Below are 16,110 nucleotides of genomic sequence, written 5' to 3'. Positions count from 1 at the left end.
ACACAGAGGAGGGGCACGGTCAGCAGGCACCTGATGCAGCCTGGAGAAAGGGGAGGATGGGACACATAGACTGGCTATAAAGAAAAAGACAAGTTAGAAGTAGCCTAACCAGTGACCAGGCACGGCAGCCTGCACCTGCAATTCCAGCATTTTGGGAGGCCAAGGCAGGAGGATCACTTGAAGCCAGAAGTTCAAAACCAGTGTGGGCAACATAGTGAAACTCTGTCTCTACAAAAACTAACAAAAAATAGCCTGGTATGGTGGCACACACCTGTGGTCCCAGCTACTTGGGAGACTGAGGTGGGAGGATCACCTGTACTGGGAAGGTCAAGGCTGTACTTCACCCTAGGTGACAGACAGAGACCCTGTCTTTAAAAAAAAAAAAAAAAAAAAAAAATCAGCTGAGCATGGTGGTATGCAGTTGGAATCCCAGCTACTCAGGGGCTAAGGCAGAAGGATCACTTGAGCCCAGGAGTTTGAAGCTGCAGTGAGACATGATCACACCACTACATTCCAGCCTGGGTGACAGAGCAAGACCCTGGCTCTAAAAATAAATAAATAAAACTTTTTTAAAAAAAGAAGTAGCCCACCAGGAAAAGGAAAGGCATACCCAGTGGAGGAGAGCACATAAGCAAAGGCTTGAAGGAAAGCATCTTCTATGTGGTTGGAATGTAGGTCCTTAACGGGACGTGAAGGGAGATGAGGCTGCAAAGGTGTTTGGCCATCAGAGCACTGGAGGTCATGTCAAGAAGTTTCAACTCCTGGCCGGGCACAGCGGCTCACGCCTGTAATCCCAGCACTTTGGGAGGCCGAGGCGGGTGGATCACCTTAGACCAGGAGTTCGGGACCAGCCTGGCCAACATGATGAAACCCCATCTCTACTAAAAATACAAAAAGTAGCCGGGCGTGGTAGCGGGCGCCTATAATCCCAGCCATTGGGAGCCTGCAGGAGAATCTCTTGAACCCGGGAGGCGGAGGTTGTAGGGAACCGAGATCGCGTCATTGCACTTCAGCCTGGACAACAAGAACGAAACTCCGTCTCAAAAAAAAAAAAAAGAAGTTTCAACTTCCTTGGGAAAGCAATCACAAACTTCTGAAGAATTGTAAGCAGAGGACTACATGGCAATTTGTATCTGCCTTGTTCACCAGAAGGCAGGCAGATGATGGAATGGAGGGGAAAGAGGCTGGGGACAGGGGCGCCAGTTAGGAGGTTATGATAATAGATTCGAGATGAAGGACTCACCTGAAGCACGTGCAGAGAATATAGAGGAAGACTGGGAAGATCTGAGGACCAAGGTAGGAGCTGAGGGAATGTAAGAGGGTGACAGCAATTGCCTGGATTGCCAGCAGAGCCACTGGGGAATGGCTAACTGTCCACTGAAAAAAGGAAGGCAGGGTTGTCATGCAGGGCTTAGGCTTGAAAGTTTGGATGAAAGCAAAATGTCATATGGCCAACATTGCACTTGAAAATCCCTTAAATTATCCATAATGTACAGTAGAGATCATCACAGGTTTGGTTGAATCAGATGAAGTTCCAAGGGCTTGTTATATGTGAAATGCAGACTTTTTTTTTTAAATCAGGGTCTTGTTCTGTCACCCAGGATGGAATACAGTGGCATAATCTCACTGCAGCCTCGAATTCCTGAGCTCAAGCAATCCTCCTGCCTCAGCCTCCTAAGCAGCTGGGGTTATAGGTGCCTGCCACTGCTCTCAGCTGAAATACAGATCTTAAACCCCAAAAATCACACTCAGCATGGAGAGATGCTCATTACAGGAAAAACACAAGGAACCCCACAGAGATAGAAGAATCAGGTCTTCCACTCCTTCACCCCAGGGTTTTCAGCCATAGGTAGAATGACTAGCAGGAACTCCAAGCAAGTTTGAGTCTATGATTCTCAACCTTGGCTGCACATTGGAATCACCTGGGGAACTTTGAAAAATACAGATGCCTGGGTTCCACCCCCAGAGATTCTGATTCCATCCTTCTAGAGAACAGCCTAGGTATCTGAATTCTAAGGTGCAGACAAGGTTGAGAACCAATGGTTTAAGTTGTTCTCTCTCCTCACCCTTGCCTCATTTGAATTTCTATGAGTTAAAGGGCAAAGGGTGAATTCAGTTTTGGACTTATGGTGACCGTCAGAGGTTCAAGCAAAGACATCCTCTACCCTCCACTAATGATCCCTCTGGGTCTTATAAATGTTTATCCAGGCAGCCCTGGGTTCAGTAACAGTTCCTGATTGAGGGGTACAGTTGCTGGGATGGGGAAGATGCTCTTCCAGACAGTAGTTCCAGACAGCTTGACTCTGAAACACAAACAAACAGAAAATAGTCACTCTGCCTCCCAACCTGTTCAGCACTGGGGAGGTGGCAGGGTGGGGATCAGGGGAAGATTTCAAACAAGGGCAACATTTACTAGGCTTTTCCAACCACACTAGAATAGTTATTACTGCAAATAGCCAATTTGACTGCTATGAGTCTATAATTTCAACCTCTGAAGTAACATGTTCTCAGAGCTTCTGGTATCTCAGTTTGTTGATGCAATGAGGAAAATCCAAGGATAGTACTTCAGGTACGTCCCCATGCCCCAGGTGGTAGTGCCCTAGTGAGAACCAGGCTCTGCAAAATCAGGCTCCAAGACCGTCACAAGGAGCCTCCTTCAGAGTCTAGGTTAGGGCTGAGTTCTTATTTTTCTTCCCATACTTGTAATCTGCATGCCCTCTCCTTAAAATGGTCAGTGTGTTACAGGAAAGCGGTCCTGATCCAGACCCCAAGAGAGGGTTATTGGATCTCACACAAGAAAGAATTCAGGGCAAATCCATAGAGTAAAGTGAAAGCAGATTTATTAAGAAAGTAAAAGAATAGGGCCAGGTGCAGTGGCTCATGCCTGTAATCCCAGCACTTTGGGAGGCCAAGGCGGGCAGATCACCAAAGGTCGGGGGTTTGAGACCAGCCTGACCAATATGGAGAAACCCCATCTCTACTCAAAATACAAAAACTTAGCCAGGCGTGGTGACACATGCCCGTAATCCCAGCTACTCCGGAGGCTGAGGCAGGAGAATCACTTGAACCCAGGAGGCAGAGGTTGCAGTGAGCCGAGATCGCGCTATTGCACTCCAGCCTGGGGAACAAGAGCAAAACCCCATCTCAAAATAAAAAAATAAAAGAAAGCAGAAGAATAAAAGAATGCCTACTCCATAGCCCTGAGGGCTGCCAGTTGCCCATTTTTATGGTTATTTCTTGATGATATGCTAAATAAGGGGTGGATTATTCATGCCTCCCCTTTTTAGACCATATAGGGTAAATTGATATTGCCATGGCATCTGTAAACTGTCATGGCACTGGTGGGAGGGAGTGTAGCAGTGAGGATGACCAGAGGTCACACTCGTCGCCATCTTGGTTTTGGTGGGTTTTGGCTGGCTTCCTTACTGCAATCTGTTTTATCAGCAAGGTGTTTATGACCTGTATCTTGTGCTGATCTTCTATCTCATCCTGTGACTTAGAATGCCTTAACCATCTGGGAATCCAGCCCAGTAGGTCTCAGCCTCATTTTACCCAGCTCCTATTCAAGATGGAGTTGCTCTGGTTTGCACGCCTCTGACAACTGTTTCTCCAGGCATCTTCCCTGGGGCATCTTTAAAACTCTAACTCCAGAAAATCCTGACCACCCCTCTCCCCAAGAGGCAATGAAGACCGAGTCAGTCTATCCTCGATCCATAGGATGACCGACTAGCTAGCAACCAGAACAGAAGTGCCACATCAGTCCAGAGTGAAGGCCTCCAAACACAGCTGAGGGCTACCGCCAGTCACTCTACTTTGATTTGCTGGACACTGATAGGGCCTCCCCATGAGGTCCCTGAGGGAAAAAGATCCAGTCCCAGACTTTTGGGCATTCAAATCTAGTCAGTGTTCTTTTTTTTTTTTGAAACCTAGTCTTGCTCTGTCACCCAGGCTGGAGTGTAGTGGCGCAATCTCAGCTCACTGCAAGCTCCGCCTCCTGGGTTCACGCCATTCTCCTGCCTCAGCCTCCTGAGTAGCTGGGACTACAGGCACCCGCCGCCGTGCCCAGCTAATTTTTTGTATTTTTAGTAGAGACAGGGTTTCACCATGGTCTCGATCTCCTGACCTCGTGATCCGCCCACCTCGGCCTCCCAAAGTGCTGGGGTTACAGGCGTGAGCCACCACGCCGGCACAAATCCAGTCAGTGTTCATCAAGCCCATGATGGAGGAGGCACAGCAGGTTAGACCATCACTTGAATCCTAATGGGAGATCCCGGGTTGACCCTGATTTCCTGGAGCTGGTGCTTTAACCCTTCAAGAAGGCAGCTCTTCTGTGGAAGCCCCAGCCCAGCCAGCCCACAGCAGCCAATCAAGGGCAGGCACTTCTGTCAAGGGCAAGTCCAGCAGCCAATCCAGGGCAGACACTTCCGTCCAGGGCAGGTCCAACGGTCAATCCAAGACAGGCACTTCCGTCAAGGGCAAGTCAGGCCCAGCACTCAGCTGACGCATGTTGTTTGGGTTACCCCCACCTAGGGGCCAAGGGAAACCCTTGGCCTTCTGAAGGTTCTCTGAAAAATCAACTCACAAAAGGGAGATCAATTGGAAAAAAGACATGTAAATTTATTTAACGTGTATACAAGGGAGCCTTCAGAATGAAGACCCAAAGATACAGAGGATATTGTCCACTTTTATGCTTAAGTTCAACGAAGTATGGACAGCCATGTAGAAATATGATTGGACAAAAAGTCCATCCTGATGGACTGACTGGGGACACCCAGCAAAGCCTATCTGTCTAGAATCTTCTTGGCCTCTCTGAGCAGCATTTCCTTCTGGGTGTGGGGCAGGACCCTCTCTGGAAAGGAGGGCTTCTGCCCTACTGTCAAACAAGCTCGATCAGATAATTTTTCATGATGAGTTTTTACACAGAAAAGCAGAGGGGACATTAAAGTAACATTTTTAGGTTTTATGGCTGGCTTTGGGGAAAATGGGTTCCTGTTTCTATGATCCGCCATGGAAAAGAGGGATTCTAGTTTCTCTGGCCAGCCTCAGGGGAGAATGAGAGGCAGAGCCAGGGGGACAGGAGAGGGCCAGAGGAAAAGTTTTGCTTCTGAGGCCTTCATTTTGCGGGGGTATTGTTTTCTGAGCCCAAACACCCACCTTGGGTTACCCCAATCCTGCTAACCACACAGAAGTCTGGGACAATCATCTCCTAACCTGAGGGTAAGGGAGAGATTCCCATTCTTGTCTTTGGGATTCCTCAGATCTCCAGCGGCTTCAGTGGGTGGCTGTGAAATTCTTGAAACAAAAGCAGTTCAAATTCATTTTCACTTAAAAAGAAATTAATGCAAAATCGTAGAGCACTTTCTGGGGGCTGAGAGAAAGGAAAAGATGTCACAAAATTGACAAATTTATGTAATGTATTCATTCATCAACACCCACCATCTGCCAAGTACTGTGCAACGTCCTGGCACTACACACACGAATGAGGCACGGCCCCTGGCCCCAGCAAGGTCTCAGTTTGGTTTAAGAAGTAGATGATTGGCCTGGCACGGTGGCTCACCCCTGTCATCTCAGCACTTTGGAAGACTGAGACTGGTAGATCACGAGGTCAAGAGATCGAGACCATCCTGGCTAACATGGTGAAACCTCATCTCTACTAAAAATAGAAAAAAATTAGCCAGGCATGGTGGCAGGCGCCTGTAGTCCCAGCTACTCGGGAGGCTGAGGCAGGAGAATGGTGTGAACCTGGGAGACAGAGATTGCTGTGAGCCAAGATCCCACAACTGCATTCCAGACTGGGGGACAGAGTGAGACTCCCCACCTCAAAAAAAAAAAAAAAAAAAAAAGCAAATGATTGCCGTAGTCTGTGTTAACCACTGTGACAGAGGTGATATGGCAGCCCACATGAGGTGTTGAATTCTGCCTGAAGGTATCAGGAAAAGGTTTGGGAAGATTGGTAGGAAATCACCAATCAGGATGTAAGAACAAGCAGTGTAGGGGGAGACGGCACGTGTGAAGCCACAGAGCCATGTGAGAAGGTGGCACCTTCAGAAACCAGCTTCCAAAGTCTGAGACCTCAACCTCTGTGTCCGGCTAAGGCTTTGTCTGGCCCAGGAAGAGGGCTTTCCTGACATCATCCTACTGAAGTTTCTTCTTCACTGCACCCTGAATTTGTGCACATATGTCTGATAAGCACAGGTCCAGGTATGTGGCCTTGGGAGTCACATACGTCATCCTCTGCAGGTTGCTAAAAATAACTCGGCCATCTGCTGCCTGCCATCACACCTGCCCAGAAAGAAGTCAACCAGGTAGGCCTTGCCAGAAAGCAGGAGTCGGCAGGGGAGGACGCTGGCAATGTTGCAGTTTGACTGACTATTCATTAGTTTTCAAGCATTTCAGGAGGCAAGATTTTTGCCACACAGATGCCCTGGCCTTGGAGAATCCTCTAAAGGGGAGGAAAGCCAGCATTTTTTTTTTTTTTTTTTTTTTTTTGAGACAGGGTCTCACTCTGTCACTCAATCTAGAGTCTAGTGACACAATCATGACTCACTGCAGCCTCCACCACCCAGGCTTAAGTGATCTTCTCACCCCAGCCTCCCAAGTAACTGGGACTATAGTTACATGCCACCACACTTGACTACTTTAAAATAAACAATTGTTTTGTAGAGAAAGGGTCTCACTATAATGCCCAGGATGGTCTCGAACTCCAGGGCTTGAGCGAGCATCCTATCTTGGCCTCCCAAAGTGCTGCCATTACAATTGTGAGTCACAGCACCCAGCCTGTTCTTGTTGGGTAGCTGGTCTCCACCCAACCATGGGTCAGTTGCTTTGTATAAGTTACTATGATCTCTACTTAAAGAGGAAATTGAGGCTCTCACAGCAGCACACAGTGAGAAGGGGTGAAGTCAAACACTACCCTAAGCCTCTATAAACCCCATAGCCATGCCTACCTTCCCAGCAAAACCCTCCTCCAGTCAAGCCAAGGGCTCTGAGATGCACCCTTTCACCTCCATCCCCTGCCTACTGATTTTCAAGAGGCCTCTCTCCTGCACCATGATCCTCCCCTTCGGCACGACTCCTTCATCTGGGAACTGTCCTCAACCACACATGCAGGCCAGTTTAAGAGCAGGTGTTTTTAAACTTTCCGAACAATCTTTATTTAAAAAAATAATGGCTATATATGTATGAATCCCTGGACAGGAAGCCAATTTGTATATTCCTTTCCTAGAGAGGTCCTCGCTTGCATGACACGACAGAAGAAACAGAAGAAAATGGAAGAATCAAGCTCCGAAATAAAATCCTGACAAGTCTGAGATATAAAAATAATCCATTCATAACACCTTATTCCCCATGCAGATATCCCCGTGTGACCCTAGAATTTAGGATCTTCCAATGCTGGGGATGTGATGTCACTAGACTCCAGCCTTGTGCCCTTTCTGTCAGTGCCTCTACCTGTCCTTCGTCTGCTGAGCACTCCCCTTCTCAGGGCACACCTTACCTGCACAGTGCTCCAGGACACCTGGTTTTCCTTGTCCACTTCACACCTACCTGTTCTCTCCCAAGCCAAGGTAATGGGAGGCTCCTCAGAATCCAGTCCTCCAGGTTCCCATTCCATTCAGAAAACACAGCCTTTTCCCCCGCATTTCTCCTGAATCTTCAGTGCCACACATGCTATTGTTCCTCCGTTTTTTAGAAGTCATCGCTCTCAAGCCATCATTTTATTCTCACTCTCCTTTTTGGACTCCCCCCAACACTTCTTCTCTAGTCTCCTAATTATGCCCTGTTCAAGGGCACCAGAGTTCAAGCTTGTCTTTTACACACAATGTAAAAGCAGGTTGAATAAGATGTTATAGTCGTATAGACTACAGCCTTGTACAGTCATGCACGGAGTGTAGAGGGGTGGGACAGGAGACACGTTCAGGGGTCTAGATAGGAGGAGTGGGTGTCAGAATGAAGTTGGGATAGAGGTTGAGGTAGAAGTACAGAAGTAGAAGCAAGAGCTTGAGCTTTGGAGTTAGATATCACCTTTTTCATAAGCTTCAGTTTCCCTTTCTGTAAAACAGGCACAATGATGCTGACATGAAAAAGTTATTAAACAGACTAAATTTGATGCAAAGTGCTTCACTTATATGACCTCATGCTGTTGTTATTCCTTTTTTTTCTTTCAACAAGTGAAGAAATTAGAGCTTAATGCTTATGTCACTTGCCCAAAACCACACAGTTCGTAAACAGCAGAGCCAGGAATCAAACCCCAGCTGGTCAGTCTCCATCACCCCTGCTTTTAGTCACCACGCGGCCTCAAACGACCTCAGACATTCCAATTCCCAGTGGGACCACATCCTTGCCTCAGAAATCACAGCTCCAGTGCCTCCACCAAGGAGTGAGATAGCCACAGAGCTATTCAAAGTTGAGCCAGCATGGGAAACCATGTCATCCCAACTTAATCATCTCTAGGATAGGTATCATCCTCACCAGTGCTGCCCCCACCTCACCACTCTTGAATCAGTAATGGACAGGTTGGCCAGCAGCCTGCTATGTGAACTGCAGCTCTAACATTGCCAGCTCTGCCCACACCCTAGAAGTGGGTAGTTACAGGCTCTTTGAGGCCAACCATGCTTCTTTCCCTTCAGATCTATGTCCTCAACTCAGCGGGGCATGTACTAAGTGTCCAATTAAATACCTGCTTGTTGAGGTATGGGGTGAAGGTGTCTGCTGGTGCCAAGACAAGAACCTGGCAAAGGACTGGGGTGGCACATTTCTCAGGAGCCACCAGCCAACTGAGTTCACTGTGGGATCTGCCCTCTTGAAATGTGTCACTGGCAGACAGAGCCAGTGAGCACTGTCTGAGTCCTAGATCCCACTCAGCTCCAACTTCACAGGGGACCCCCCAAGCCTAAAGCAGCCAGAGGGAGCCAGAGGGAGGAGCAACATGAATCATCCTCATAACATTTGTGTGAATATTACACATTTAGCTTTACTCACAAGTTGTAGGTTTGATAGAAGCAATCTTCAAAAATACTGTACAGTGAATATAATTATTTTCTTACGATCCATATTGATTTTAATTATGCCAACCATCCAGACACCTTCTCTTCTCTGGTATCTCTCTTGTCACATTATTTACTCTCAAATCAGCTACTTTTCAAGCCATTTATTAATTTTTTTTCAAGCCTACAAAAAAGATGCAAGGACTTTTTTTCAAATCTGAAATATCAGATCTATTTAAAAATTCATATAATATAGAAAGAAATATTGAAGTAAACACCCAATATCTGCTCATAATCCCTTTCCCAAATATCACCACTATAATAGGCTGGTTTATACCCTTCCTGAGTTTTAATGTGTATGTAAATATAAATGTAACATACATGAATTTGGTCATTCAAATATACTGTCCTGAAACACTCATTATACTTTGACAGTCTTCTCACAGGATAACGGTTGATGGTTATATATGTAGATTTGAGCCACAATTTTTAATAAATGCTTACTTAATATTTTCATTGAATAATTTCCTTTTTTTTTATTTTTTTTGAGATGGAGTTTCACTCTTCTTGCCCAGTCTGGAGTGCAATGGCACAATCTTGGCTCACTGCAACCTCCATCTCCCAGGTTCAAGCAATTCTCCTACCTCAGCCTTCCGAGTAGCTGTGATTACAGGCATGCGCCACCACGCCCGACTAATTTTTTTAGTAGAGATGGGGTTTCTCCATGCTGGCCAGGCTGGTCTCGAACCCCTGACCTCAGGTGATCCACCCACCTTGGCCTCCCAAAGTGCTGGGATTACAGGCGTGAGCCACTGCGCCTGGCCCCTTTATTTATTTGTTTGTTTGTTTGTTTGTTTTTGAGGCAGAGTCTTGCTGTGTCACCCAGGCTAGAGTGCAGTGGCGTGATCTTGGCTCACTGCAACCTCTGCCTCCCAGGTTCAAGCTCTTCTCCTGCCTCAGCCTCCTGGGTTGCTGGGATTACTGGCGCCCCTCCCCACCACACCCAGCTAATTTTTGTATTTTTAGTAGAGACAGGGTTTCACCATGTTGTTCAGGCTGGTCTCAAACTTCTGACCTTGTGATCTGCCCGCCTCGGCCTCCCAAAGTCCTGGGATTACAGGCGTGAGCTGCTGCACCCAGCCCAAAACTTCCATTTTTAAAAATCAATACCATGTAAATGGATATTTAAGCTGTTTTCATGTCTTTGCTATTTTAAACAAGTAAAAAACAGACATTCTTCTTGATTATTTTCTTAAGATAAATTCCCAGAAGTAGAAAGATGCCTGGGCAAAGGAGTTGCATATTTTACATTTTAATGTCTATTTCTAGGCCACCTTCTAGAAAGGAGGCCTGCTGTGAAGGTCCTGCATAAAGAAGTATCTTTCTTGAGTATTACAACTCTAAAGAGCTCAGAGGATGGCAAGGGGGTCTCCCTGACTCCCCAGGCATCCCCCACTGGGAAGCAGAAGTGGGAATGGCACGCCTTTTCATGCTTTCTTAACCCTTACTGAAAGCAAAATCCAGGCAAATTCTTGAATCAAGATAATTTTTTAAAATTTCTAGGATCTTTTTTTTTTTTTTTTTTTTTTTGAGACAGTCTTGCTCTGTTGCGCAGGTTGGAGTGCAGTGGCGCAGCCTCAGCTCACTGTGCAAACTCCACCTCCTGGGTTCAAGTGATTCTTCTGCCTCAGTCTCCCAAGTAGCTGGGATTACAGGCAGTGCCACCGCACCAGGCTAATTTTTGTATTTTTAGTAGAGACGGGGTTTCACCATGTTGGCCAAGCTGGTCTCGAACTCCTGACCTCAGGTGATCCGCCCACCTCAGCCTCCCAAAGTGCTGGGATTGCACGTGTGAGCCACCGCACCCAGCCTTTTTTTTTTTCATTTCTAATAATCCCTTCGCTCATGCAGTCCAAAGATTTCCTGGTTATTTACAAATTTAGATGACATTCATGACATCTGAAAATTTTAAAAATTGGAAGAAAGTGTACAGTGCACACAGAGAGACACTATATATATTCTAATACCAATGCGAGAATGACTTGACAGAACTAGTTACAAGAAAAGGAATAACCCTCCAAGATCCCCAAGAGTGACTTAAGTCTTGTTATCTCCTCTTCCACAAAACCTCATTTTCCAAACCTGGCATTCAAGACCAGTCTAGCCCCATCATAAAATGTAAAGCCTTCTTTTTCCTAAACTCCTTTTTTCTCTAGTGAAGCAGAAACCATTGTCTTTTACTCAAACCTATTGAGCTTTCCTGCCTTATGTCTTTGTAGTTAATAATAAAAGATGTCACCCTTTATTGAACATCTACTATATGCCAGGCACCATGCTAAGTGCTTTATGGAGGTGTTGGGACTCAGAAAACAATACCCCAAAACAAAGACCTGAAAAGCAAAAGTTTTTCTCTGATCTTCTCCCGCTCTCCTGTCTCTTAGTCCATTCTACCCCCAAACCTAGCTATAGAAACTAGAGCGGGTCATAGAAACCAGAACCTCTTTTCCCCAAAACCAGCCATAAAACCTAAACACATTACTCCAACTTTCCCTTCACCTTTCCATGTAAAAACTGGCCATAAAGAAATTATCTGACCTACCTTGTTTGACTGTAGGTCATAAGACCTTCATTTTAGAGAAAGTCCTGCTCCATTCCCAGATGGAAAAGAAGCTGCTCAGAGAGGCCAAGAAGAATCTAGACAAGCTTTGTTGGGTTTTCCCACTCATAAAAACTAATCTATCAGCATTAGATCAGCCTATTTTTGTCCATCATGTTTCTGCACCGCTGTCCATACTTCATTGAACCTGAGCATAAAAATGGACAATTAGCCCTGTATCCATGGGTCGTCATTCTGAAAGCTCCCCTGTACACACATAAAATAAATTTGTATGCCTTTTCTCTAGGTAATCTGCCTTTTATGAGTTGGATTTTCAGCAAAACTCTGTTTTCTCTACAGAAGATATTTTAGGTAAGCCTTATAACAATCCTATGAAGTAGGTACTATTCGTCCCCATCTTACATATGGAAAAATAGAGTTTAGAAAGGTTAAGTAACCTACACCCAGTCACACAGCTATTCAAAGGTGAGCCAGCATGGGAAACCATGTCATCCTAACACCAACACGTCAGCGTTCAGTCTCTACCCTGCATTGCCTGACACTCTGCTCTCTCCCGCTCCTCACAATCCAAATCCTCAAGATGCAACTCGAAATCTATCTCTTTAATAGTGTCCCACTTTCTTCTTTTTTTGTTGTTTGTTTTTTGAGATAAGGTCTCACTCTGTCACCCAGGCTGGGGTGCAGTGGCATGATCTCGGCTCACTGCTCTGACTCCTAGGTTCAAGCAACGCTCATGCCTCAGCCTCCTGAACAGCTGGGATTACAGACACATGCCACCACGCCCAGGTTTTTTGTTTGTTTGTTTGTTTTTTGTATTTTTTGGTAGAGACAGAGTTTTACCATGTTGGGCAGGATGGTCTTGAACTCCTGACCTCAAGTGATCTGCCCACCTCAGCCTCCCAAAGTGCTAGGATTACAGGTGTGAGCCACCGTGCCTGGCCTTTTTTTTTTTTTTTTTTTTTTTTTTTTTTTAAACAAGGTCTCACCCTGTCACGCAGGCTGGAGCACAATGGCATAATCTTGGCTCTCAGCTCACTGCAACCTCCACCTCTGGGGTTCAAGCAATTCTCATGCCTCAGCCTCCCAAGTAGCTGGGATTATAGGCGCCCACCACCATGCCTGGTTTTTTTTTTTTTTTTTTCAGTGTCCCACCTTCAACCAAAGAGAGCTAAAGAGACTCTTCAAAAAGAGAGCTGAATGCTCTCTTTTGTCATTCTGAATCTTATTGTCTGAACTCTGAAGAGGTTGTCCTTTCTACTCCTTGCCACCACTGTTTCAGTTTAACTCATTCAGTTGATCAGTTTTTCTTCAGTCTCATCCATGGACCAGGCCCTGCCAGGTGAACAGTCCGCACCCCCAATCCTCAAGGAGGTGAGGTCAGGTCGGTCGGGTCTCCCGACTAGATGGTGAGCTCATTGGAGGCAGGGACCAGATGGGTGCCTCTCTGCATTCTCTGCAACACTGGGAGCCCAGGAGACCTGCAACAAATATTTCTAGATTGATTGGTACCTTGGATGGTTGACAACTGTGCAGAGGGAGGGCCGCTTTTCTCCCCGCAAATCTTCACCTGCCCCTATGACCGGCCTGGTCTATGGATTCACCCCTTCCTGTTCCAGGCATTTCTCTTCCCACCAGGAGGCTGCTTGGGCCAGGTCATTTATCTCTCAGTCCTGTCTTGTTGGGAGAAGGACTGCTCAGCAGGTGCCTGATAACAAGCCCATTAAACCTCTTTCTCTGCTCTCAGCATGAGCGCTCCTGCACTCTGCAGTGTTTATCTTCCCTTCCAAGCAGCTGGGAGGATGAGCAGGGTCCACCGTGGAGAGGAGAAAGCAGGAAAGAGACTGTACCTGGAGCTGCAGGTCACCGGAACAACAAGAACTGCACACAACACCCCCCGAAGGAATAGCAGTGGGGCAGAGGTTAATAGAAAACCGAACTCCATCCCATCCTTCCTCCTCCACCTGCTCTTCTCTCTCTCTCTCTCACACACATACACACACACACACACACACACACACCCTCCTTCCTTGCACCCCTGACATGAAATACAGGAGTAATACTCACAGCAGAATACAGGAAAGAGGAAAAGCAAAGGAAGCTACTTTTTATGGTGGGAACTAGTATAGGTGGTCCCTAGTCTCCAGGGTGCAATCTGAGAGTATCAGGTGGGCCTAACTCCTCTGCCCCCTGTCACCAGGGCCTGAAAATTCCCATTTAGAGTTGTTCCCATGATGTTTCCAAAGTCCCCCTTTAAGAAGTAAATATTGGGCAGCCAGAGCTGGCTCTGTGGCACTCAGAAGGGCCCCACACTTGGTTTAATGCTCTGCTGTTGCTATCTTGAGATCCTTAATTTTTTAAGGAGGAATCTTACGTATTCATTTTGTACTGGGCTTAGCAAATTATGTAGCCAGTCCTGTGGGCCACAGAGAGGAAGGGTCTTCAGGGACAGGATGAGGACAGAGCAGGATCTCCTTGTGGGACTGTGTGCAGGGGCTGGTGAGTGCTGGCAGAGCTGTCCTGGGATTGAGGTTTCACTTCACGGGCTGTATTCAGGCCCACAGAGCACAGGAGGCCACAGCCTGCAGCTGCTCAGGGAACCTGCCTGGGGCCAGGCCAGACTCTCTGTTTTTTACCCCTCACCAGCCTTTTCCAAGTCACCAAAACCAGGGTAGCACAGAGCTGAGAGCTTCTGGGTCTCACTGTGTCTTAGGGAGGACATCAGAGGTCCCCCGTCCCCAGCTCTGAGCGTGCACAGGAGCCTCACCACACTTACACCAGGCCCTGGACTCAGCCTCCAGTCACAAATCCTCCCACAGTCACCAGAGTCCTGACAAAGCTGACTCTAAGGAAACTGGGACTGGGAACCCCCAGTTCACCAGGATTGAACCAACTCCAGAAGGAGCTCATCAGAGAGACCACAAGAGAGCAGAGAATTCACTCCCACCGCCACCTCCAGCAGGAGCCCTGCTGTCTCTCTGGGAAAAGCAGCACTTTCTGCAGGGTTGGCAGAAGCAAGGCCTTCCTTCAGGCCAGGACTCAGTTCCTTTGCATCCCAGTGTCAAGCCCAGGGCCTAGCCCAGGGAAACCCCTGGAAGAGAAATGGGGAAGGAGGGAGAGAGGGATGATCTAGGCATGTCTATTCAGAATGGAGCCTAGGAGGCCCTCCTGTCTTCTAGTCCCCTCCAAAACAGCCTCTGGATTCCACCAATATGATTTCATTACCTTTGCCTTTGGGGCTTGAGAAACACTCATAAAATTCAAATGTCCCTGGAAATAGTCATTCTATGAGCTTTCTTCCATGCAGATGAAGGGTAGGTGCTTAGAGATGGTGAAGGCAGGAAGGAGGCAGGGAGGAGGGAGACAAGGAGGGAGGAGGAGGAAGGGCAGGGATGACACACAGCTGCTGCCCCCATGGGCCCTTGGCAGGAGCACAGCAGCCGCTGGAGTGGGAGAGGCCCTGGGCGGTCACTGAGGCCACATCTGTGGCTGCCGGGCAGACGGAGGCTGCTCCACAAGGCTCCTGATCTGCTGCTTGTTGACTTCTGTTTCTCCCAGGCTCCTTCCTGCCCTTGCTGTCCTGGGCCGATGCCTCCTTGCTTCCCTGGCGACCAGAAAGCAAGGCCTCCCCTGCACAGTGGGTGGGAGCACAGGAAAGGGTGGTACTACTGCAGAGTGTCCGAGTTCTGCCTCCTGCCTCCCCTCCCCCAGGCCCTCTGAGCATGCTGCCGCTGAGGTTGAAGCGGCACTGAGAAGTCTCCTGCCACGTCCGACTGCAGGAGTGGGAGGAGGAGCTGGAGGTGGGGGCTCTCAGACACTCATTCAAAATCCCGCCCTCCCCACAGAACGCAACCTCATTAAGACGGCCTGCTGGAGAGAGGATGAGGCATCACGGTGAGTCCTCATCATGTGGTTGTTATTATCAGTAGTTTCCATCATCATTCAGAACTCATAATTCAAAACTGGTGCCCTCTTGCCAGCCGCGGCTGCCCTTGGATCAGCTGATCAGAGCCAGGGTCCCCCACACCTACATTCCCACTTTGAACCCATAAGCATGTGGAAGCCTCAAGCACGCAGGCCTCCAGACCTGCCTAAAAGAGAAAGGGAGTGGCCCACTCCCCCAAACCAAAGGGAGTGACAGTGGCCAGGGGGAGGGGCAGCTGGTGGTCAGGGAAGGCCTCATGAGGGAGGCAGCACCAGGCCCTTAAATAGGGGAAGGGCAGAGAGGACAAACAGAGCTTCTCTCCTTCTAAAGCACCTGTCTCTACTCTCCTTCCTCGCACCCCTAATAGCCTAGAAGTTTCCCTGTATCTGCCCCAAAGGCAGCAAAAAACATTTTCTGGGGAATTCTAGGGATCAAAGTGGTCTTCACTGCCTCAGTGAACCTGGTAGTGAGGACAATAACTCCTGCCTGGTTCCTCTTCACACCTGCAGCTGCTACCGGGGTGACCTCCAGGGTCCTCACTGCCGCTCCCTCCCGCCTCAACCTGGAGAGGAAAGTCACTCCTTGGA

At 47.8% G+C, this 16,110-nt stretch overlaps 1 long non-coding RNA gene across 1 annotated transcript; it reads right to left on the bottom strand.

The window, feature by feature from the left end:
* Positions 1-3,268: 3,268 nt before the first annotated feature.
* Positions 3,269-15,553, bottom strand: LOC119618901 (uncharacterized). The gene is made up of 3 exons (XR_005235243.2): positions 14,824-15,553; positions 11,584-11,788; positions 3,269-9,168 (listed from the first exon to the last, which is right to left on the bottom strand). It is a non-coding gene; the product is annotated as an uncharacterized lncRNA (long non-coding RNA).
* Between the last annotated feature and the right edge of the window lie 557 nt (positions 15,554-16,110).

Source organism: Chlorocebus sabaeus, chromosome 8 (genome assembly GCF_047675955.1).
Source record: "Chlorocebus sabaeus isolate Y175 chromosome 8, mChlSab1.0.hap1, whole genome shotgun sequence".
Taxonomy (NCBI): Eukaryota; Metazoa; Chordata; class Mammalia; order Primates; family Cercopithecidae; genus Chlorocebus; species Chlorocebus sabaeus.
This window is presented reverse-complemented; position numbering and strand designations above follow the sequence as displayed.